This window comes from Felis catus, chromosome B3 (assembly GCF_018350175.1).
Source record: "Felis catus isolate Fca126 chromosome B3, F.catus_Fca126_mat1.0, whole genome shotgun sequence".
NCBI classification, from domain to species: Eukaryota; Metazoa; Chordata; class Mammalia; order Carnivora; family Felidae; genus Felis; species Felis catus.
This window is the reverse complement of record NC_058373.1, coordinates 87,984,257-88,008,929: the sequence shown is the minus strand read 5'-3', so window position 1 is coordinate 88,008,929 and position 24,673 is coordinate 87,984,257. Positions and strand designations below refer to the sequence as shown.

The 24,673-nt window shown below is 37.8% G+C and overlaps 1 pseudogene; it reads left to right on the top strand.

Annotated features, from left to right (window-relative positions):
• Positions 1 to 1,740: 1,740 nt before the first annotated feature.
• LOC101083269 lies at positions 1,741 to 18,068 on the top strand (annotated as a pseudogene).
• The last annotated feature ends 6,605 nt before the right edge of the window (positions 18,069 to 24,673 follow it).

Genomic DNA, 24,673 nt, shown 5'->3' with positions numbered 1-24,673 from the left:
CTAGTGGATAAATGACAAGAGAGTACAAAGGTGCCAGGCATTTCAGCCCAATTGAGACACTCTGACAGGCATTCCTCACTCCAGAGCTCCCTGTTGGGTTAACTGAAGCTTTGTAGAGCTGCACTGTAGTTTGACTTCACCTTTTGCCTAATCCTGCTTTCTCCCCCTTCCTTTCATTAGTGGTGATCCCTTGAACCCCTAACTCTTTTCAGCATCTACTTCTAGAGAACACAACCTCAGACACTAGTGATCCAAAGACACAAAAGTGGAAGGTGGCAGAACATGCACATTTGGGGCCACGATATGTGCTTGTCACTCCATGGCTCCTTTTACCTTTGTTGCTTTTGTGTTGCTGAAGGCCATGTTTTAATTCTGCCCGCTTTTTCTTATTCTGCCAGTATTGGAGTTCTAACAGGAGATAGACGGGTGTTCCATTTTGAGAGATGGCACTACTCTATCATTGAGGAAATTTTCATGAAGGGCTGTTTACAACAGTGTGGACACTGTTCAGGGTTCAAGGAAACCAACAAGGCATGTAACATCCCCAGCATGAAGGAACAGTGACCACTGTCTGGAGAGAACTATGGGAGAGGACTGCCGAACAGGAACTCGAAGACATCAGTAAAGGAACTCAGTCAGGAAAACTTCACTCTTTTACTTTTCTGAACTCCCAGGGGTAACTTTCATTGACCAAATCCAGCCAGATGCCAGAGAATAAGGAAACCCTTTGAAGTAGCACTGAAGATCTGTGTTCCAGGGACACAGAACACAGTGGCAGAGTGAAGAGTGGATTGGGAGGAGCAATGAGAGAATATCCCACCCACTGTCATTATTCCTTTACTATGTGTTTTTTTTTAATAGTATGCAACATCTTCAACATCTTCAACATACGTGTGAGATATTTGCTGATCAGGGGGCTGAATTGATTAGTCTCATCTACGTATTGGAAAGGAATTTAATTTTGTTGAGCACCAACTTTGTACTAGTGAGCTTAATATTTCAAATATAAAAAAATTTCAAATATAAATCTTATCCTTCAGGGTAAACATTATTTATTGAATGCCCATAATGTGTCAGACACTCTTCTCGGGACTGGAGATATAGGAGTGAACAGGACAAAGTCCTTGCTTTCATGGACCTCGCATGCTAATGAAGGAAGGCAGAAAAGAACAAGCAAACAAATAAATGAACAAGATAAGTGCAGGTAGTGATAAGTTACTGTGGAGAAAAGTGTCTACTTAGATAAAGTTGTCAGGGAGGGCATCTCTAGAGAGTGACATTTGACTTAAGATAGGGGAATAGGAAGACAGAACATTTTGTGCAGACAGAAGAATTAAGGAGGAGATCATACTTCATTGTCTGAAGCTTGATTACCAATGATTTAAAGAAAAAAAATGAAGGAATCATATCAGATGCATTCCAGTATGTAAGAGACAAAACTTTAAGGTGACAAATAGGGGCTCCTGGGTGACTCAGTTAAGCATCTGATTCTTGGTTTCGGCTCAGGTCATGATCTCACAGTTCATGAGTTCAAGCCCTGTGTCAGGCTCTGACCTGACAGTGCAGAACCAACTTGGATTCTCTCTCTCTCTGACCCTCCCACTCTCTCGCTCTCAAAAAAAATAATAATAATAATAACAAACTTTTTTTAAAAAGTCAGAAATACCTTGGTATGTACAATCAAGAAACAGAAAGGCAAGTGGAAGTGGTAGATGAAGTAGGAGACATAGAGGTCCAATCATGCAGGGACTTTTGGCTGTGGAAGTAAGTGTAAGTTTTACTCTAAGTGCAATGGGAAGCCATAGGAAGTTTTAAGGAAGGGAATGACATTATTTGTATTTTTATCATATAACTTCATGTTTTTGTTTTGCTAACTTCTACTTATTCTTCAAGTACCTTAGATTAAATCTTTTAATAAATACATGACTCAATAACTTTTTATTGAAAGAATGAAAGAATACATGCATGAATGAATAAATGAATTGATTTCAAGAGCAAGATTCTTTATGCTTCATGACTAAATGAAATTCTATCTTCAGTTGTGCTGCTCAACTGCTGTCTCTCATTTCAAACAGAAAGTCAGATAATCCTTTTGATTGAATTTTCTTTTAAAAATATGACAAAAAATAAAATAAAATAAATATTACAAAAAGAATTAGGTCCATATGTATCTTTGTCATGGTTTCATATTAGTAGCAGCAGTAAGAGTGTAAATATCCAGCAAACAAAGTTTTAGAAAGCCTTTGGATTCCCAAATACTGTAGGAAATGCTTAACAGGCTGCTATATGAATAGGTTAATGAGCAAAATTAATTCCTATTAATTTCCAATCATCAATAGCTTAGTGTCTTTTAGAACCAATATGGGTCAATTTTATATACTCTTATGCCATCTCTTCCAAAATCATCCTCCTTCACTCTGCTGCTATCCTGTCCGCACTTATGCAACATTTCCTTCTTGCCTCTTTTGGTGTCCACCTCCCTAAGTACCTCATCCCCCAGGTGTCTTTTTTTCTTTTTTTTAAGACTTTACTTTTAGGGGCTCCTGGGTGGCCCAGTCGGTTAAGCATCAGACTTCGGCTCAGGTCATGATCTCACAAGAGGGGCTCCCTCTCTCTCTGCCCCTCCCCTGCTTGCATGCACACACACACACTCTCTCAAAAACAAAAATAAAAGATAAACACAAAGCAAGGGAGAAGGAAAAGTCAAGGATGACTCTGTTTCCTAGTTGGACAACTGAGAGAGAACGTGGTGGTGCCATTTACTGAGACAGGAGCACAGGAGAGGAGCAGGTTTGGAAGAGAGACAGAGGAAGATCATGAATTTGGTTCAGGACGTGTTAAGTAAATGAAAGTAAAGCAATGCAAATTATTTCCAGAAAAAAAATTAAAATTTGATGGTTTTAAAAAAGTACTCATAAGCCTGTTTTCAAAAGCCTTATTAATTTTGAAACAATTTTGGAACTTCAGAAAAGTTGCTAATACAGAGTTCCTGTATACCCTTCACCCAGCTTCCCCCAAGTCAACACCTTATATAATCTTATATATAAGTCTAGTACAATGTTCAAACATAATAAATTAACATTAGTACAATATATTAACTAAACTACAGACTTTACTATAATTTCCCTAGTTTTCTAACTAATGTCCTCCCTCTGTTCAAAGATCAAATCCAAGACACTATATTGTATTTAGTTGTCCTATCCCTTCAATCTTCTATGACAACCTTCTGTGACAGTCTCTTACTCTTTCCTTGATTTTCATACATTGACACTTTTTAATGTCCCTCAGTTTGCATTTATCTGCTGCTTTCTCATGATTACACTAAAGTTGTAGAGTTTGTGGGAAGAATATCAGAGTGGTGTACCCTCCTCATCACAGCCTATCAGAGGGGTATACATGGTATCAATATGTCTGTTACTGGTTATATTAACCTTGATTACTTAAGTTCTGCCAGGTGTCTCCAACGTAAAGTAACTATTTTTCCTCTTCCATATTCTGTTCATTTGAAGGGAGTTACTAAGTCCAGCCTAGTTTCAAGAGAGGAGAAGCTAACTCCACCTCTTCGAGGGAGGAATATCAAAGCACTCAACAGTAAGTTGTCCAACAGTAAGAAAACTGGCCCATGGTCTGTAATATATTTACTTATCATTCAACCCTATCATACGTGTAAAATAGTTTCAAAATTGATAACCCATACCCTGTGGTAAACAAGTTTATAAGAATTAGATGTTTAGGTATAAGTCTTTTTATCTTTAGTCTTACAGTAACTAATCAAAACACTTTTTACAGTTATTTAAGTCAGCTCCTTTCTTTCCCATCCCTGTTAGTGTGGTTGTGTCATACAGTTATAATTCAATTAGATTTATTTGCCATAGCCTACATTCCATCTTGGGTCTCCCTGCCATTCAAGTTGATTTTTTTTAATTTGCATACAGTAAAATTAACTCTTTATAGCATTCAATTCTATGGGTTTTGATAAATGCATAGTCATGTATCCACTACTACTGTACCATACAGAACAGTTCAAAGTCATTTTATTTTATTTATTTTATTTTTTTAATGTTTATTTTTTATTTTTGAGAGAAAGTGCCAGCAGGGGAGGTGCAGAGAGAGAAAGGGACAGAGGGTCCATAGTGGGCTCCTCATTGACAGCAGAGAGCCCAATGTGGAGCTCCATCACAAACCACAAGATTGTGACCTGAGCCTAAGTCAGACACTCAACCAACTGAGCTACCCAGGCATGCTTCAAAGTCATTTTATTATTATTATTTAAAATTTTATTTTATTTTATTTTATTTTTTTAATTTACATCCAAGTTAGTTAGCATCTAGTGCAACAATGATTTCAGGAGTAGATTCCTTAGTGCCCCTTACCCATTTAGCCCATCCCCCCTCCCACAACCCTCCAGTAACCCTCTGTTTGTTCTCCATATTTAAGTCTCTTATGTTTTTGTCCCCCTCCCTGTTTTTATATTATTTTTGCTTCCCTTCCCTTATGTTCATCTGTTCTGTGTCTTAAAGTACTCATATGAGTGAAGTCATATGATATTTGTCTTTCTCTGACTGACTAATTTCACTTAGCATACTACCCTCTAGTTCTATCCACATAGTTGCAAATGGCAAGATTTCATTCTTTTTGGTTGCCGAGTAATACTCCATTGTACATATATACCACATCTTCTTTATCCATTCATCCATCGATGGACATTTGGGCTTTTTCCATACTTTGGCTGTTGTTGATAGTGCTGCTATAAGCATCGGGGTGCATGTGCCCCTTAGAAACAGCATACCTGTATCCCTTGGATAAATACCTACTAGTGCAATTTCTGGGTTGTAGCAATTTTTATTTTTTAATTTTTTGAGGAACCTCCATACTGTTTTCCAGAGTGGCTGCACAAGTTTGCATTCCCACCAACAATGCGAAAGAGATCCTCTTTTTCTGCATCCTCGCCAACATCTGTTGTTGCCTGAGTTGTTAATGTTAGCCATTCTGACAGGTGTGAGGTGGTGTCTCATTGTGGTTTTGATTTGTATTTCCTGGATGATGAGTGATGTTGAGCATTTTTTCATATGTCGGTTGGCTATCTGGATGTCTTCTTTGGAGAAGTGTCTTTTCATGTTTTTTGCCCATTTCTTCATTGGATTATTTATTTTTTGGGTGTTGAGTTTGATAAATTCGTTATAGATTTTGGATACTAACTCTTTATCTGATATGCCATTTGCAAATATCTTTTCCCATTCTGTTGGTTGCCTTTTAGTTTTGCTGATTGTTTCCTTTGCTGTGCAGAAGCTTTTCATTTTGATGACCCCTCAAAGTCATTTTCAAGTTAACATTTAATCCAAAAACTTATTTTATCTGAATTATGCAGAGAATTCTTAACTTTGCCAATTCTTTTCCTGAGGTTTATTAATTCTTTAGCAAAATAGAAAGATACTTAAAATATAAGATTACTGAAAGCAAAATAAATATATCTTTTGATCATTTCAAGATAAAATTCCAATAAAGGTTACCTTTGAACCTTTCTACCAGTTCAAAGTTTAAGGTGCTTAAACAAATAAATGTATCTTTTGTGACTTTTTTTCATTAGTCAAAGATTAAATAAATTACACAAATGTGACACCGAGCATGTAAAAAGAAATGCAAAATAAAAATCAATTATAAGACTCACTGAATTTAATTAAAATACATTTGGAAATATAATAACTGGTTTTTAAAATGTTATTTCTTACATAAATAATATCCATGACCCATTCTGATCCCAATACACTGCCAGGCAATTATGTCTGCTTTTATATAACAGTCCTCCAAATAACCTCCTAATGACGTGGTGGCAGAAGGTGGCAGTGAGGAAGGAAGAGAGAAGTAATTGGAAGGTTAGAAAGGGAAAAAAAGCAGAAACCTCAGTCTCTGCGGCCTTAAATGAGGGCTGAATGAGGTGAGATGGGTGCAGCCTGGCTCCAGGCTGTGAATCCTGGCCTCTCCTCCACAGGCAGCCTCACAGAGCAGAAGGGATTAGAGATAGAATGGATCTAACAGTTCAAGCACACACATTTTTTCTTCTCCTAAGCCTGTATCTGCAGGATAACACTCAATGATTCACCACACACAAACCTCCTATTTAGTTTAAAAAAGAACAAAAGTAGGGGCACCTGGGTGGCTCAGTTAGTTGGGCGTCTGACTCCAGCTCAGATTATGATCTCGTGGTTTGTGGGTTCGAGCCCTGGGCAGGGCTCTGCAGCCTGGAGCCTGCTTTGGATTCTGTGTCTCCCTCTCTCTCTCTACCCCTCTCCCGCTTTCTCTCTCTCTCTCTCTCTCTCTCTCTCTCTCTCAAAAATGAATAAACATTAAAAAAATAAAAAAGAGCAAAAGTATACAATCTGACTAACCTCAGGAATAAGCACTGGTACCGTTCTAATTCAGCCAACTGTATTAACAATGTACTGTTAATGATAAAGACAATAAGAATTCATTTGAGAAGGTATTTTCCAAGGCTTTGTCCATCAACCCGAATTAATCCACTAAATCTACTCTAATTGTACTGCTAAATATACCCAGGCTTTAGCCTCAGGAGTAACTGTGACTTGAGTTCACCATAGCTTCATAGAAGGCAATCATATAACAAAGGCCTCAAACATTTTATATTACTATCACGGTAGGAGTTTATTTTAAATTTCTCCAAGACATAATATTTTTAAACACTATTTATCATTTATGATGTATACGAGTCTACACTTTTCATTACAACAAGATTTCACACAACAACTATCTTAAGTGTATGTTTTTTGGCACCAAAAAATAATTTACTTGACATCAAATCAATAAGATCCAGGGCATTTACTAACTTAAAAAGTTTTTTTTGGGGGGGGGGGGCACCTAGGTGACTCAGTGGGTTAAGCATCCAACTTTGGCTCAGGTCATTATCTCACAGACAGTGAGTTCAAGACCCACATCGGGCTCTGTGCTGACAGCTCAGATCCTGGAGCCTGCTTCAGATTCTGTGTCTCCCTCTCTTTCTGTCCCTCCCATGCTCGTGCTCTGTCTCTCTCTCTCTCAAAAAATAAACATTAAAAAAAAGTTATTTTTGTGGGGCAAGGTTGCTAGTTGAGATCCTAGGAAACGTGGCCTGATGTCATCCTGGCCAGTGACTCTGAGGAGCTGACAATTTATGGGTTTTTTTCCTGGGTCATGTGAGATTATGTTCTGTTTATTTATCTCCCACAATGTGATGAAAGAAATCTTGGGAATTTATCTTCACAAGCCACACTATTTTGGAAGTTTCTGGAATTATCTGAAAATTGTTTTTGTTATGGTTTGTGTAGGAATGACAAATTCCCTTTCCAGTTACAATTTTTAAAGCATGTTAATCATGTCCTTGCTCATTTCAATAGTGCAGATCTTACCACCCAAGGAAACTCCAAACAAGGTCTCTACTATTGGATTAACTTTACTGCTCTCAATTTTTTTCCCATAAGTTACCCCTCTGGACTAAGCTAATGCTTAGTCTAACTGAAGGGACATCTGATAGCAACTCTTAGTTAACCTCATAAACAGTGAGAATAAGTGAGTAATTAGTATGTGGATTTGGAACATATTATGAGATCCTGGGAAATAATTGCCAATACTTTTCAAATAGCATGTTTCTTAAACTTGCAGTAAAATGAATTTCTATTTCTCAGCACATATGTAAATTGATGGCAAAAGGAATGATCTTGAAGGCAAGAGGGATTTGGTTGGGATTTCAAGTTTCCTACAGATAACTACAGAAGCAAAAATTCACATTACAGTCATTGCATACTATGACTAAACTTGACTCTGTCATAACTTCTAATATGTTTTCAAGATCTCATACCTATGCCATCTTAAGCATCTCATTCCCAAAGCCCTCAGTGAAGAAAATTTGCATCTTTCAGCATTAAAGTTCCTTGTGATTAGTCCTCCTGAACTTTTAAGCATGTGCATTATTAGAAACAACACTACAGGAGGCCATGACATTGTCACTAGTATAGCTATGAGGTGTATGAGTCTGTGACTCACCTGGACAGGACAAAGTACAGAGATATCCCTCTAAACTCTTGGGAAAGTAATGACTCTACAAATGTCTTCTGTGTATCATTCTTCGTGGCCCTTTTTCTTCCTCTTATCCTCACCCCATTTCCTCCTTCAAAAAAGTACAATTTTGGCTTTGTGAAGTGCTGCTAGTTTTGACATCCGTCTAGGATTCTGAATCGAATGTCATTTCCCACCATAGCTGTATGATAAAAATATAAAAACAGGGTTTCTGTGTGTTTATAAGGAATTTTTATTATTTTTTAAATTGATTTCTTAAAGTTTATTTTGAGACAGAGAGAGAGCACATGCAAGTGGGGGAGGGGTAGAGAGAAAGAGAGAGAAAGAATCCCAAGTAGTCTCCGTGCTGTCGCACAGAGCTTGATCTTACCAATCACAAGTTCATGGCCTGAGTTGAAACCAAGAGTCGAACGCTTAACCTACTGGGCCACCCAGGCACCCCTATGAAGGATTTTTTAAAATAGCCTCATTGGCTTGTTACAAGTATAAATACTATATAAACTCTATCAGTTTCAGTAATAAAGTAGGTTCTGATATATAATTAATATTCCCATTAATTACAAAAGAAATATGTGAGGGGTGCCTGAGTGGCTTAGTCGGTAAAGCATCCAACTTCTGCTCAGGTCATGATCTCATGATTGGTGAGTTTGAGCCCCACATGGGGCTCTCTGCTTTCAGCACAGAGCTTACTTTGGATCTTCTGTCCCACTCACACTCTGCCCCTCCCCTGCTCATGCCCTCTCTCTCTCTCTCTCTCAAAAATAAACATTACAGGGACGCCTGGGTGGCGCAGTCGGTTAAGCGTCCGACTTCAGCCAGGTCACGATCTCGCGGTCCGTGAGTTCGAGCCCCGCGTCGGGCTCTGGGCTGATGGCTCAGAGCCTGGAGCCTGTTTCCTATTCTGTGTGTCCCTCTCTCTCTGCCCCTCCCCCGTTCATGCTCTGTCTCTCTCTGTCCCAAAAATAAATAAAAAAAATAAATAAATAAAAAATAAACATTACAAAAAAAAGAAATATGTAAAACAATGATTAAATAAATAAAAAGTACAGAGGAGTTTTGCCATTATTCTTTGAGCTTCCAAAATATCTAGAAATACTTTAACAATGTAGCTACCTGGAAAAATGTAGGAACATGGTTTGAAATAATAAAAATGTAGTTGAAGAAGTACTTTTTATTTTGGAAAATACTAAGACCTGATATCGTGAATAGAAACAAGAGAAATGCCATCTGTACTATCTTTGTTTAAAATCTACAAGTACCCAGTTTCCAGTAGGTCACCAAACTATAACTTTATAGAATTATAACAAAATTTATCATGGTCTTCTAATATAACTTTATGAATTTTCATATACGCCCCCAAGGATACATGGAATATTTCCACATTTTTTAATTAGTTATATTTCCAGAGCTGTCTACCTGCTAGATGATGGGCATGGGTACTTTGAAGATTATGGGTAGTTGGAAATAAACTTACCCCTGTGATTTCCAGAATGAAACAACTCTTAAAAAGTCATTATTAAACAGAACTGTATTATTAAGGGTAAGCTAATATATGCTATGGCAACAAATAAACCACAAAAATCTCTTTGACTTAAAAAAGCAATGGCTGGGGCACCTGGGTGGCTCAGTCGATTGAGCGTCTGACTTCAGATCAGGTCATGATTTCTCAGTCTCTGAGTTCGAGCCCTGCATCGGGCTCTGTGCTGACAGCTCAGAGCCTGGAGCCTGCTTCTGATTCTGGGTCTCCCTCTCTCTCTGCCCCTCTCCTGGTCACACTCTGTCTCTCTTTCTCAAAAATAAACAAACATTAAAAAAAAAATCAATGGCTTCTTTCTTACTCACAAACTCAGTCATCCAACTTCACTTGGTGGCTTTCTTCCACATGGTATCTCAGGGATCCAGGATCCTTCCATTTTGTGATTTTGCCATCTTGAACATGTAGCCTCTGAAGTTAATATAGAAGGAGTAGAGAATGTGTGAATGATAATGGATGGATTTTTTTAAAGCTCCTTTTGATGCTTTTTTTTAATGTTCATTTATTTTTGAGAGAGAGAAAAAGAGGGAAAGAACAAGTAGGGGAGGGGCAGACAGAGAGGGGACAGAGGATCCAAAGCAGGCTCTGTGCTGACAGCAGAGTATTATCTCCTCTGCCTACTACCACTGGATAGAACCTAATCACATGGCTACAAACTAACTCCAAGGAAGGCTAAGAAATGTATACCCACAAAGAAGAAATACTTGGTGTCTAGATAGTGTCTAGCCAGGTTTCCATCACAAAAAAACCCTATAGTATGTTCTGTGCAAAAATGTATTGTTAATACTGAACTAGGCCTATAGAAAGATGTGTAACATTTATCTTGGCTTCTGTAATTTCAGCAATAGCATGACTTCTTTAAATGAACACTAAACTGTGATTTTGTTCAAATAGGTAAATACTGAACAACTGTGAGTATGAGGTCATGTTCCCTGACAATATGTAGAACATGTAGAACTCTTCTATCTTGCCTATTAATGCTGAATCATATGCTTTAACTCAGCAGAATGGAGATGAGACTGATACTGTTTTATGAAAGCTGAGGAGTTCAAGAGGTCTAATGACTAAATAGAAAGTTATCTCCCAGACCTACCTTGAAGGTAACCCAAAGGAGGGCTTGAGGACAGTCCAAGAATTCTCAAAAATTAATTTTGCAATTCTCCAACACACAGAATGATCCAGCCATAATGTTCTAAATCAGCACTGTCCTATAGAAATAAACAGTGAGCCATATATGTAATGTTCTAATACCCACATTAAAGATAAAAAGAATCAGGTGAAATTTGAGTATATCTTATTTAAGCTAATATAATCACAGTGTCATTATTTAATTATATAACTATTAATTTCCTATTCGTTGCTGTAACAAATTACAAGACAATGGCTTAAAACAAACACATTTGGGGCACCTGGGTGGCTCAGTTGGTTGAGCCTCCGACTTCGGCTTCGGTCTTGATCTCATGGTTTGTGAGTTCAAGCACCACATCGGTCTCCTGCTATCAGTGTGGAGCCCTCTTCAGATCCTCTGTCCCCTTCTCTCTCTCTGCCTCTCTCTCTCTCTCAAAAAAAAATAAACATTTTAAAAAATAATTTAAAATAAATAAATAAAACACATTTAGTTATTTAGTTATTCACCAATTCACCTATTTTTCTGTAGGTCAAAAGTCCAATGAAACCCTCACTTGGCAAAAATCAAGGTGTTGGCAGGGCTCTGTTCTCTCCTGGAAGCTCAACAGGAGAATCTGTTTCCTTGTGTTTTCCACCTTCTTGGAGGCCCCTTCCTCTATCTCAAAGCCCATTAACATTGCATCCCTCTGTGTCTTTTTTCTGTAGTCACATCTTCCTTTCCATTTTTAAGAACTCTTGTGTTGGACTGTCAATCTAACTCTATAATTTGGGAATTCTTTTTATCAAACTGTTCATAAGCAAAATAAACATAATCTTACTATCCCATGCCCGACTTCTGCTCAGGTCATGATCTCATGGTTCGTGAGTTCCAGCCCTGCCGTGAGTTCGAGCCCCGAGTTGGGCTCTGTGCTGACAGCTCAGGGCCTGGAGCCTACTTCCGATTCTGTGTCTCCCTCTCTCTCTGCTCCTCCCCTGCTCACACTCTGTCTCTCTCTCAAAAATAAAGAAAGGTTAAAAAAAATTTTTTTAAACAACCCACAAATCTCAGTGACTTAATACAATAAAAATTTGTGTTTTTTTCACACTACTGTCTGATGTGAGCTGTCCTTGATGTAGCTAACATAGCTATACCATCTGAAATATGAGGCATCCAAGGTCACTATGGAAGAAGAGAGATGGAGAATCACATCCAATGCTATTAAAGACCAGAACTGCAAGTAGTTTATATTACTTCTGTCTACATTCTGTTGGCCAAAATGAAGTACATGGCTCCACTTAATTGCAAGTGAGAGGAGAGGAGGTAAGTTTCATCTTTCTGTCTGCCCAGGAATAATGATTACACAGTATCACCTCTGACTTAGAGGTAGAGCTTTTCACACTCCAGAGTTCCCCAACTGGGACATGGACCTCTGGGGGACATTCTTACAAATGTCAGGTTCATGAAGTTTTCTTTACCATTCTCAAGGGAGCATTTTTTACTATCTTGGAACCTCCACTCTCATTTGACTATTTTTTTTTTAATTTTTAACATTTATTTAGTTTTGAGAGACAGAGCTTGAGTGGGGGAGGAGCAGATAGAGGGAGACACAGAATCTGAAGCAGGCTCCAGGCTCTGAGCTGTCAGCACAGAGCCCGACACGGGGCTCAAACCCATGAAACCCAAGATTATGATCTAAGCCAAAGTCAGAAGTCCAACCGACTAAGCCACCTCTCATTTGACTATTTTTTAATGTGTACTAATTTTTAATTTTTATTTTCAACTGAGAAGATTAGAAGTTAAAATTCAAACCTGCAGAAGTGAAGGGATATCAAACAGAGTAATTAATCGTCATTAGTCAGGGTTTTCCTGAGAAATAGAACAATAGTATGGATGGCTATATGTAAAGAGATTATAAGGAATTGGCTGAAAAGTTCTAGGATGGGCAGTCAGCAAGCTGAAGATCCAAAAGAGCCTATGATGTAGTTCCAATCCAAGTTTGTAGGTTTGAGATTCAGGAGACCCAGTAGTGTTTCAGTCCAAAAACCAGCAAGCTCAGAACTCAAGAGCCAATCATTCAGTCCAAGTCCAAAGGCTGAAAAAAAACCCTATGTGCAGTTCATAGTAGTTAGGCAGGAGGGGTTCCCTCTTACTTGTAGGAGAGGCAGCCTTTTTGTTCTATTCAGGCCATTGGATGAGGGCCACTCATATTAGGGAGGGCAATCTGCTCTACTCAGTCCACCAATTTAAATGTTAATCTCACCCAAAATACCCTAACAGGGGTACCTGGGTGGCTCAGTCGGTTAAGCAATGGACTTGATTTTGGCTCAGGTCACAGGTCATGATCTCAGGTTGTGAGATAGAGCCCCCAAGTTGGGCTCTGCTCTGAGCGAGGAGCCTGCTTGGGACTCTCTCTCTCTCTCTCTCTCTCTCTCTCTCTCTCTGCCCTGCCCCTGCTCATGTGTGAGTGCACTCTCTCTCTCTCTCAAAGTAAATAAACTTAAAAAAATAAAAGACACCTTCACAGACACATCAAGAACAATTTTTAACCAAAAATCTGGGCACTCGTGGCCCAGTCAAGTTGATACATAATATTAACCATCACATAATCCAAAAAGCAGAGGATGAACTTGAGTGCTTATTTAATATCCAGATTTTTATTACTATGCAAATGAAAATCAGCATTCTAGTGTCTCTTGTGGTCCAGAAACCCCATTAAAAAAACAAAAAAACCCAACTTTGATACATGTATCAAAAAAGTTATAATAAAGCCATCATTGGTACAGTGTCACTTAAAACAAAATTTTCAGAGGGGTGTCTAGGTGGCTCAGTCAGTTAAGCATCTGACTCTTGGTTTTGACTCAGGTCATGATCTCATGGTTCAAGGGATCCAGCCCCATATCGGGCTCTGTGCTAGCAGCACAGAGCCTGCTTGGGATTCTCTCTCTCCCTCTCTGCCCCTCACCGGCTTGCACCCTTTCTCTCTTTCTCTCAAAATAAATAAATAAACTTAAAAAAATAAAAAAGAATGAGTTGTCCCAGAAACCTCCAAAAGTGCCCCTTAGTATCCCTGCTTTCTATCATGACAAGCTCATCTTGTACATTTCCTGCCCTAGATCTAGGGTCAGCCATTTCTTCAAGGAGCCCTGCTTCTTTTTGTTGGAAAATAGCATTCAGAGACTACAGCGCTGGGATGCCTCACCACTTTTGGACTGTCATTATTTCTATGCCCACTCTGTAGACAAAGCTAGGAAACATGTGAATTTTTGAAAGAACACTAAATTATGAATTCATATAGTTATTTCCAAATCAAATGAAATTAGAGTTTTCCCTTAAATTCTTTGATTTTATATATTTTTATATTTTATATTTTTGTATCTTTTATTACACAGAAAATATTTAATGAAATTAACATAATTACTTGTTTATGCATTATATATATACATATGTACATATATATACACATATATACATATATACATATGTGTGTGTGTGTGTGTATATATATATATATATATATATATATATATACACACACACATATACATAGTGCACAAAGTAGTTTCAAAGTGACAATACTAATATTACCACTAACAAGAGAACTACCAATTACAACTGACTATTTTATTTACTTAAGATGTATCCTGCCAGGAAGGTATATCAAATGATTGAGTTTTAAAGTCATTTCAAATACTTTTTTCTGTGTGGTTATACCATCAATGATATACTCCAAAGTTCACTTGTATCTATTTGTTTCACATTTTTAGGGATTTTCTTTTCCTTTTGATTCAAGTTTGTTTATTTTTTTTTTTTAATTTACATCCAAGTTAGTTACTATCTAGTGCGATAATGATTTCAGGAGTAGATTCCTTAATGCCCCTTACCCATTTAGCCCATCCCCCCTCCCACAACCCCCCTAGCAACCCTCTGTTTGTTCTCCATATTTAAGAGTCTCTTATGTTTTGTCCCCCCTCCCTGTTTTTATATTATTTTTGCTTCCCTTCCCTTATGTTCATCTGTTCTGTGTCTTAAAGTACTCATATGAGTGAAGTCATATGATATTTGTCTTTCTCTGACTAATTTTGCATAGCATACTACCTTCTAGTTCCATCCACATAGTTGCAAATGGCAAGATTTCATCCTTTTTGTTGCCAAGTAATACTCCATTGTATATATATATACCATATCTTCTTTATCCATTCATCCATCGATGGACATTGGGTTCTTTCCATACTTTAGCTATTGTTGATAGTGCTGCTATAAGCATCGGGGTGCATGTGCCCCTTAGAAACAGTACACCTGTATCCCTTGGATAAATACCTACTAGTGCAATTGCTGGGTCACAGGGTGGTTCTATTTTTAGAGGAACCTCCATACTGTTTTCCAGAGTGGCTGCACCAGCTTGCATTCCCACCAACAATGCAAAAGAGATTCTCTTTTTCTGCATCCTTACCAACATCTGTTGTTGCCTGAGTTGTTCATGTTAGCCATTCTGACAGGTGTGAGGTGGTATCTCATTGTGGTTTTGATTTGTATTTCCTGGATGATGAGTGATGAGCATTTTTTCATGTGTTGGTTGGCCATCTGGATGTCTTCTTTGGAGAAGTGTCTATTCATGTTTTCTGTCCATGACTTCACTGGATTGTTTTTTTTTTGGGGGTGTTGAGTTTGATAAGTTCGTTATAGATTTTGGATACTAACCTTTTATCTGATGTGTCATTTGCAAATATCCTCTCCCATTCCGTCGGTTGCCTTTTAGTTTTGCTGATTGTTTCCTTTGCTGTGCAGAAGCTTTTTATTTTGATGAAGTCCCGATAGTTCATTTTTGCTTTTGTTTCTCTTGCCTTTGGAGATGTGTTGAGTAAGAAGTTGCTGCAGCTGAGGTCAAATCTTCCAGATTGTCCATTTTATTGGCATATAATTCCTCACAATATTCTCGTACTATTGTTTGTATTTCTGTTGTGTTGGTTGTGATCTCTCCTCTTTCATTCTTGATTTTATTTATTTGGGTCCTTTCCTTTTTCTTTTTGATCAAACTGGCTAGGGGTTTATCAATTTTGTTAATTCTTTCAAAGAACCAGCTAGTGGTTTCATTGATCTGTTCTGTTTTTTGGTGTCAATAGCATTGATTTCTGCTCTAATCTTTATTATTTCCTGTCTTCTGCTGGTTTGGGGTTTTATTTGCTGTTCTTTTTCCAGCTCTGTAAGGTGTAAGGTTAGGTTGTTGATTCAAGTTTTTTATATGAACCATTCACATGGTTCCAAAGTCAAAACTATAAAACAGAATGTAGTAAGCGAAGTCTTTTCAACCCTTTTTGTCCCTCAATTTCACAAAAAAAGGGCTTTTTTTAAGGGTAGAGAATTGGACCAAATTGTTAAGAAAGCCTGATACCAGAGGGAGGTTCAACAGAGCATTGTTGGTAATAGCCATAGGGAAAAAAAATTAGCTATTAATGAATTAAGACTTATCATTCAAATCAGTTAAACATGTTATAGGTCCAACCTATAACAAAAAGAAATTTTCTTGTGGCACCTGGCTGGCTCAGGCAGAACATGTGACCCTTGATTTCAGGGTCATGAATTTGACCCCCACATTGTGTAGAGATTAAATAAATTTTAAAAAAAGAAATTTTCGTCTTTCTGGTGAAGTGCCTTACTTGGTTTCTTTAACTATGATTCAATCAGTCACTGGAGAGAGGAAAATAGTTACAGAAGTCTTCACTATAAACAAGAGGAAAACAAAGCAGCTTCCTGCAGACTGGAAAAATATCTCCAAATTTTCTATTTATAAACAACTAACTGAATATATGATGCAAGGAAAAATTCCTATTCAAAATAGCAAATGACACATGCACACAAACCCTAGGCCTACACTTAATAAAAATGTGCAGAACCTATAGGAAGAAAACTAAAATTTTACTAACATATATGATAGAATAAATGGAGAGAAACACTAGTTTGTTTAGTCAGAGTCAATATTCTAAAGATGTTGATTATTCCTAAGTTATAAATTCAATACAATCAACGTCAAAATTAGTTTTTTGGAAACTTGAAAAGTGATTCTAAAGTTTTCATTAAAGTACATATTGGAGCGCCTGGGTGGCGCAGTCGGTTAAGCGTCCGACTTCAGCCAGGTCACGATCTCGCGGTCCGTGAGTTCGAGCCCCACGTCAGGCTCTGGGTTGATGGCTCAGAGCCTGGAGCCTGTTTCCGATTCTGTGTCTCCCTCTCTCTCTGCCCCTCCCCCGTTCATGCTCTGTCTCTCTCTGTCCCAAAAAAAAAATAAATAAACGTTGAAAAAAAATTTTAAGTACATATTATCTTAGAACATTTGGAAAAGTATAATTGGGGGCATCCCTACCTGTGTGCCCCTAATCCCAGCTGGTCTGCCTGCAACCCCTTGAGTGACAACCCTAGCTCCCTGCACAACCCCACTTCCACCCCGACAAGAAGAAAGGAACTATCGTGAGCCAGGAGAAGCTCGCCACACTGCAGGCACAAGTACGCACGGGTGGAAAAGGAACTGCTTGCAGAAAGAAGGTGGTTCACAGAATAGCTACAGCAGAAGAGAAAAAATCTTTAGTTCTCCTGAAAGAATATTAGGAGTCAACAATATCTCTCACACTGAAGAGGTGACTATATTTACAAATCAAGGAACAGTGAGGCATTATCACAACTCTAAAGTTCAGGTGTCTCTGGCAGCCAGTACTTTCACCATTACAGGCCATGCTGAGGCAAAACTGCTGACAGAAAGCCTACCCAGCATCTTAACCCAGCTTGGTACAGACAGTGGGACTAGTGTAAGGAGACTGGCAGAAGTTCTGTCTAAACTCTCTGGGGATGGAAAAGCATCACTTGCTACTGAAGAGACTGATAATGAAGTTCCAGATCTTGTGGATAATTTTCATGCATTTCTAAGAATGCAACAATGTGATTGGAAGTTGGCTTCTGAAGAAGACAGAACTCAAAGAAGTTACTGGGAGATGCTACTTTACAGTAGCATCTGCTACTATTTATAACTGCTTTTTAAAATTTTGTTCATGAACCTGATAAAATCTAGATCTGATAGTTTTAAGCCCAAGTCCCCTAGCCACTAGCAGCTCTTTTCAGTTTTTTGCTTGTCACAATTCATTCTTCACAGCTAATTAAGCTGAAGAAGCCTGGGAATAAATTTTGAAACAGAGGTTAATGAAGTTCTTTGCCTAGTTAAAAAAACAACACATAATTGGGGGAGAATTTAGCACACTAGATATTAAAACCTACCATAACACAACCTTAGTGCAACAGCACTCAATTGAATAGAATCTATAAATAGACCAATGAAAATATGTTAATTTGCTCTATGATTACATTTCAATATAGGGAGAAAGACAAAACTATTCAATAATTATATTGGGATTATTAATAGCAACTTTTTTGAAAAAGTTGATTCCTATATCTTTTTATTTAACGAATCATTTTATGATAAATTAAAAATTAAATGTAAAACAACCTGAATTATAAATGTCCTAGGAAGTATATTTGACCCTTTATTATGACAGGTAAGCTGAGAAAAGTGTCCTTATTAAAAAACATTAAGTGATGGACCTTAATATGCTCAAAAGACATACGAAAAAATTTAATTAAAAACAAAATATGGGGGCGCCTGTGTGGCTCAGTTGGTTAAGCATCTGGCTTCGGCTCAGGTCATGATCTCACAGTTCGTGGGTTCAGGTCCTGCGTCAGGCCCTCTGACAGCTCAAAGCCGGGAACCTGCTTCGGATTGTGTCTTCTTTTCTCCTTGCCCCTCCCCTTGCTTGTGCTCTGTCTTTCAAAAATAAAAAAATGTTAAAAAAAAAAAAAGCAAGAAATCTTAAAAGCATTTATGAGACCCCAAGGAAACTGCTTTCAACTTAAAGGCAGAAGGTGAAAGAGTTTTTGCAGGGACAAATACCAAACAACTCAAATACTGTATCTGAGAAATGAATCAAAGGAAAAGAAATGAGATCCATAAAAATATCCCTAAAGAGAAGTAAGCATTGTATGCACGATAAAATTGATGTTGTGGATTGTTGGACCAGAAAAGGAAGAAGCCACAGGCACTGAACTTTCCCTTTTAACTTAAAAATCAGGTGCCTTATATATACCATGAGAAATGTTTACATATGTTCATCAAAACACATGGACAAGTATGTTGGTAGTAGCACTGTTCATACTGGCTTCAAACTGTGTGGAAACCACACAAATGCCCATCAAGAATGGAATGGATACACAGATTGTGGAATATGCACAAAGTGGAGTAATGCACAGCAAAAAAAGATAATTACAAACTGCAAAATTAATGAACCTCACAAACCTAATGTTGAACAAATATAAAAGAATCTGTTTATATAAAACATAAAACAGGCAATAACCATTATCCTGATTCCTAACAAAATGCCATGTTCATAGAGTGGAAGACTCAGTGGGGTCGATTCCCAAATTAGTCTGTAGATTCAAAGCAATTCAGTCAAAATCCCAACAATTTTTGTGTGTGTGTGGATATTCAAAGGGTGACGTTGAAATTTATATGAAAAAGCAATAGGCAAGAATACCAGCAGAGTCAAGTAAAGCAAGGTGGAAGAATCTGCTCTATCTGATATTAAGACTTAATATGAAGCTAAGGTATGCAAGACAGTGGTATCAACTCAAGCATAGAATAGACCAATGGAACAGATTAGAGAGCTTAGAAAGAGAACCATGAATATATGGATACTAGATATAAAAGATGGTACTGCAGAGTAATGTAGAAGGCACAAACTTTTCAGTAACTGAGATTGGGCAATTTTACATTCACCTGGAAAAAAGAAATGAGAAATAACCCCAAAATCACAGCATACACAAAAACCAATTCCAGGGAAATAATCGAGTTACATAAGAAAAGGTAACACAGCTTCTTAAAGATAAAATATGAGACTATTTTCTTGACCTTGAAATGAGGAGAGGCACTTAATTTTTTAATTTTTTTTAAATGTTTATTTATTTTTGAGAGAGAGAGAGAGTGGGGAGAGGGCTAGAGACAGGGAGACACAGAATCTGAAGCAGGCTCCAGGCTCTGATCTGTCAGCACTAAGCCTGACACGGGGCTCTAACCCACCAACTGCGAGAGGAGAGGAATTTTAAATAAGACACATAAGGAATTAACCATAAAAATATGGATAAACTTAACTTAATATTATAATCAAGAAATCTTTTTTAAGTTTATTTGATAGAGTGGGGGAGGGGCAGAGAGAATCCCTCTGAGTCCACGTGGACAGGGCCAACAGCACAAAGCCCGATGCAGGGCTCGAACCCATGAACCATGAGATCAAGACCTGAGCCAAAATCAAGTCAGATGCTTAACTGACTGAACCACCCAGGTGCCCTACAAATTTTTTTTTTTTTTAACTTTATATATTTATTTTGAGACAGAGAGCATGAGCAGGGAAGGGACAGAGAGGAGAGATAATCCCAAGCAGGCTCAGTGCTGTCAGCACAGAACCGGATGTGGGGCTCGAAATCATGAAACTGAGAGAGATCATGACCTGAGCCAAAATCAAGAGTCAAGACACTTAACCAACCGAGCCACCCAGGAACCCCTAATCAAGAAATCTTCTTAATCAAAAAAAATACCATTAAAAAAGTGAAAAGCCAAGCTACAAAGTAGAAGATATTTGCAGTGCATATATTCAATAGACTTATTTCCAGAATAAATACAGAACTCTTAAAATCAAGAAGAGACAGTCCCCAAAGAGGATATCTAAAGGTTTTTTCAAAAAATGGAAAACATAACCACATTAGTCATCTAGAAAATCCACATTAAAAAATATGTAACTTGTGACCTAGTGATTACACTCTTTAAATATACCATATATCCATGCATATGTTTACCAAGACATGAATGTTCTATAGCAGACTTGTAAGACCCTAAAATTGAAAACAATCTCAATATCCATATACTGGTGATAGATATTAAGTGACATACAAAAATGAGTCACAGAAACATGTGGGCAAAAGAAGTCAAAATTCAAAATACATTATGATCTCATTTATATAGAGTAAAAAATAGGAGATGAAAAAATAAACCAATGTTGAGAATGCATGAATCACTTTCAAAACTATGAAGGAAAGCAAGTATATGACTACCATAAAGTCAGGATAGCATTGTATAGAAGATAAACTGACACACTGTAAAATTTTGAAATTTGAGCAAACATTGATTTGAATCTGGGCAGCACTAAACTCCTGTCAAGAGCTAGGGGAAAGGCTCTTATAGAGCAGACAGGAAGCAAAGCAAGGAAATTATTTGATTGGCTATAGCTAAAGCAATTACCTTATCTGTGAAAGCCAAGTTGCTGTTTGTGATTGGCTGTCTGTAGGTTTTTCAATTTCCTAACCTTGAGGCACCTCAAGGAATTTACTCTGTTTTAGGTTTTAGTTTGCTGCAGTAGGCTGCCATGGATTAGCACTTCCTTGTTTTTTTTGTTTTTATTTTTTTTTAACGTTTATTTATTTTTGAGACAGAGAGAGACAGAGCATGAAGGGGGGAGGGGCAGAGAGAAAGGGAGACACAGAATCGGAAGCAGGCTCCAGGCTCCGAGCCATCAGCCCAGAGCCCGACACGGGGCTCGAACTCAGGGACCGCGAGATCGTGACCTGAGCTGAAGTCGGACGCTTAACCGACTGCGCCACCCAGGCGCCCCTAGCACTTCCTTGTTTTAGTACGTGGTCATGGTAGGGCAGGAAAGGGAGGGAGAAATCATTGGAAGGGATTCTTGGGTCCTGGCAATGTTCTAGTTCTTCACCTCAGCAATTACATAGGTGTTAGCATTCTGACAATTCATAAAGTTGTATATGGTGTCTGTTAATCTCAATAAAAGAGCAATCTGTTTATCCATGTATGAGTCAGTTACTTAGGAATACATTTCCCAAATGATATCTAAGACCTTTATGGAAAAACATTAAAGGAAACTGAATAATGGAGATATTCATGTTCCGAGTTTGGGTCACTCCTAACCCACTCATATCCACTATCCCCAAACCTGTTCATTCTAGTCCTCATCTCAGCTAATGGCAATTCATTTCTAGTTGTTCAGGTAAAATCTTTACTCATCCTGACTTCTCACAACCACCATAGTCCACCAGCATATCCCCTGGGAAATATCTTTACCCAAAACCTGATGACCACTTTTACAACTTAAACATCTTGGTTTAAGTCATTATATTTTGCCTAATTATTGCAATAGTCTTGTTTCTGTTCCTGCTCTTGGCCCTATTTCATCTTTTCTCAGCACAGCAGCCAGAGTAATTCTGTTAACATAAATTTTATTATCACTTCACCTAAAACTCCCTATAGACTTTAAATGGCCTGTAATGCTTTGTACCAGCTGCTCACCTACCCCCATTACCTCTCTGAAATACTTTACAACCTTTCTCCTTGGTTACTCTGCTCCAGCCATAATGGCTCCTAGCTGCATCTTGGTTCACTGTTTGAAACCAGCATACTTTATGTGCTGGAAGAGACGCAACTAAAGTTGAAAAGACAGATTGAATCACAGAAGCCATGTTAAGGACTTGTCGTAATTTACTTATAAATTGCCTATAATGCACAAGGCCCCATCCTAAGTATTTGAAATAGAGCAGTGGGTTAAAAATTTTAAAAACCTTGTTCTCAAGCGTGCATTCAAGTGAGAAGCAAATAAACCAAAGTCCAATGTTAACTATATAATGGTAAATGTTATGAAAATAAAGCAAGCGGACAGGGATGGCAAGTAGTGATTTTAAGAAAATCAGAGTACTCAAATGGCAATAGGAAGCAGTTGTAGGCATTGGAGTATCATTTTTTGGAAAAGATAATGCTAGGGGACATAAAAATATTTAAGAAATTTTCAGATTTCTCAGGTTTATTTTTTATGAAGTTGCAATCCTCTTCAATGACTTATTAGTACGAAGATCCAACCATGTAATTTGTTTTCTAGGCTAAGTGCTTTAATGGAATTACCTCAAGAAGGAAAACTGGTTAAGACTTTACTCAAGGATTTAAAGTTCTTTTGGGGGGGGGGAGGGGGGGCGGGGTACCTGCGTGGCTCAGTTGGTTAAGCAGCTAACTTCGACTCAGGTCATGATCTCACGGCTTGAGTTCAAGCCCCGTGTCCGGCTCTGTGCTGACAGCTCAGAGCCTGGAGTCTGCTTTGGATTCTGTCTCCCTTTTTCTCTGCCTCCCTTGCTTGCTCTTTCTCAAAAATAAACAATAAAAAAATTTTTTTAAAACGTTTTAAGTAATTGAACCCCAAAACATTTTAATGACTTGTTCTGACAAACACTGGTTCGTATTACTTCACCATATAATCATTAGTAGCTTTACTTTCAAATTTATGTCAATTTATAATTTACTACTTTGGTGGGATTTAACGTAATTACTAAAGTGTATTTGTGTATTTACTGGAGTTCTAGAAATAGTGCATAAATGAGCCCTATTTGGAAATACAACTCACTGAAGATCAATCTTCTATGTGCAAACCTTGGGATTTCAGTTAATCAAGATGTTTCCTAAACAGCTCCTTTGATGTCTCCAAACTAATTTCAGTCCTTAGTCTTGAGCCCTATCCATCTTCTGCTTCTAAATTTTCCATTAACAATAATTTGTAACATCTAACAGGAGGACCCCATTATCTCTTTTCCCTAGAAAACTGTCGTTACTTTTACATTCTTCTTGTATCTTTGTAAGGAACCAATTACATGGTTCTCTGAAAATAAATTCCATATAATTTCACTTCTAAGGACAAAGCATTAATTGGAAACATCAAAAAATCAAAGACACCCCCCCCACCACCAAAAAAAAAAAAAAAATCCTTCAGTTTTAAAAATGAAGTCTTCCAGGGGTACCTGGGTGGCTCAGTCAGTTAAGTGGCTGACTTCAGTTCAGGTCATGACCTCGTGGTTCACAAGTTCAAGTCCCACATTGGGCTCTGTGCTGACAGCCCAGATCCTGGAGCCTGCTTCAGATTCTGTGTCTCCCTCTCTCTCAATAACAAATAATACATTAAAAAAAAAAAAAAACTTCCAATTTAGAAGTGCATATCACTAGTTGTAAAATTTAAAATGGAATTCTTGGGGTGCCTGGGTAGCTTAGTCAGTTAAGTATCTGACTCTGATCTTGCAGTTTGTGAGTTTGAGCCCGCATGGGACTCCACGCTGACCACCTGGAACCTGCTTTGGATTCTGTGGTCTCCCTCTCTCTCTGTCCCTCCCCCTTCTCTCTCTCTCAAAAATAAGCGTTAAAAAAAAAAGAATTTAAAATAGTATTATATATATCAAAATTTAAGATAATTAAAAATTGAAATTCCAAAGATCTTTTTCTCTCCATGCATTACAGCCCCATTACCACTTTCAACAACCGAGCTTAAAGCCAAAATTAATTCCTGAAAAGCATCATGACAAGTGTTCAAATTTTCCAGGTAAAAATGAGTGAAAACTTAATTTTTACAAAGGATCTTAGTACATACAATTATTTTAGATTCATCTAATAAGGATTTTAAGAACCAGGTTACATTTACGGTCATCCCTTCTAAATTTTTACCAACCTTTTCCTTATCATGTTATACAGGATAAAATTTATACTGCATCCCAGAAATTATTAAAACCCCCGGATGAAGTTACTCGGTGGAAACTAGCCCAGGAACGCAGGTAGCTAACTCTGCAGTTTCAAAAGTTCTACTCACTTACTGCTTAATAATTATTCCAAGAAGGGATTTTTTTAGAGTACTTGAATATGTCCTCTCATATTTTTACAGTGCTGGAAATACTTATTGACGTTTTCACTGTCACCATTTACTTGTCAAGGGAAGAAATAATATTCAGTCAAGCCTAATACTAGTCGATGTTATGAACTCAAAGGCCATTTGCAATTAAAGTGCTCTCTTGTGTAAAAGCATCAAAAAGTTAATACAAGTACTAGTCTTAAGCAGTCA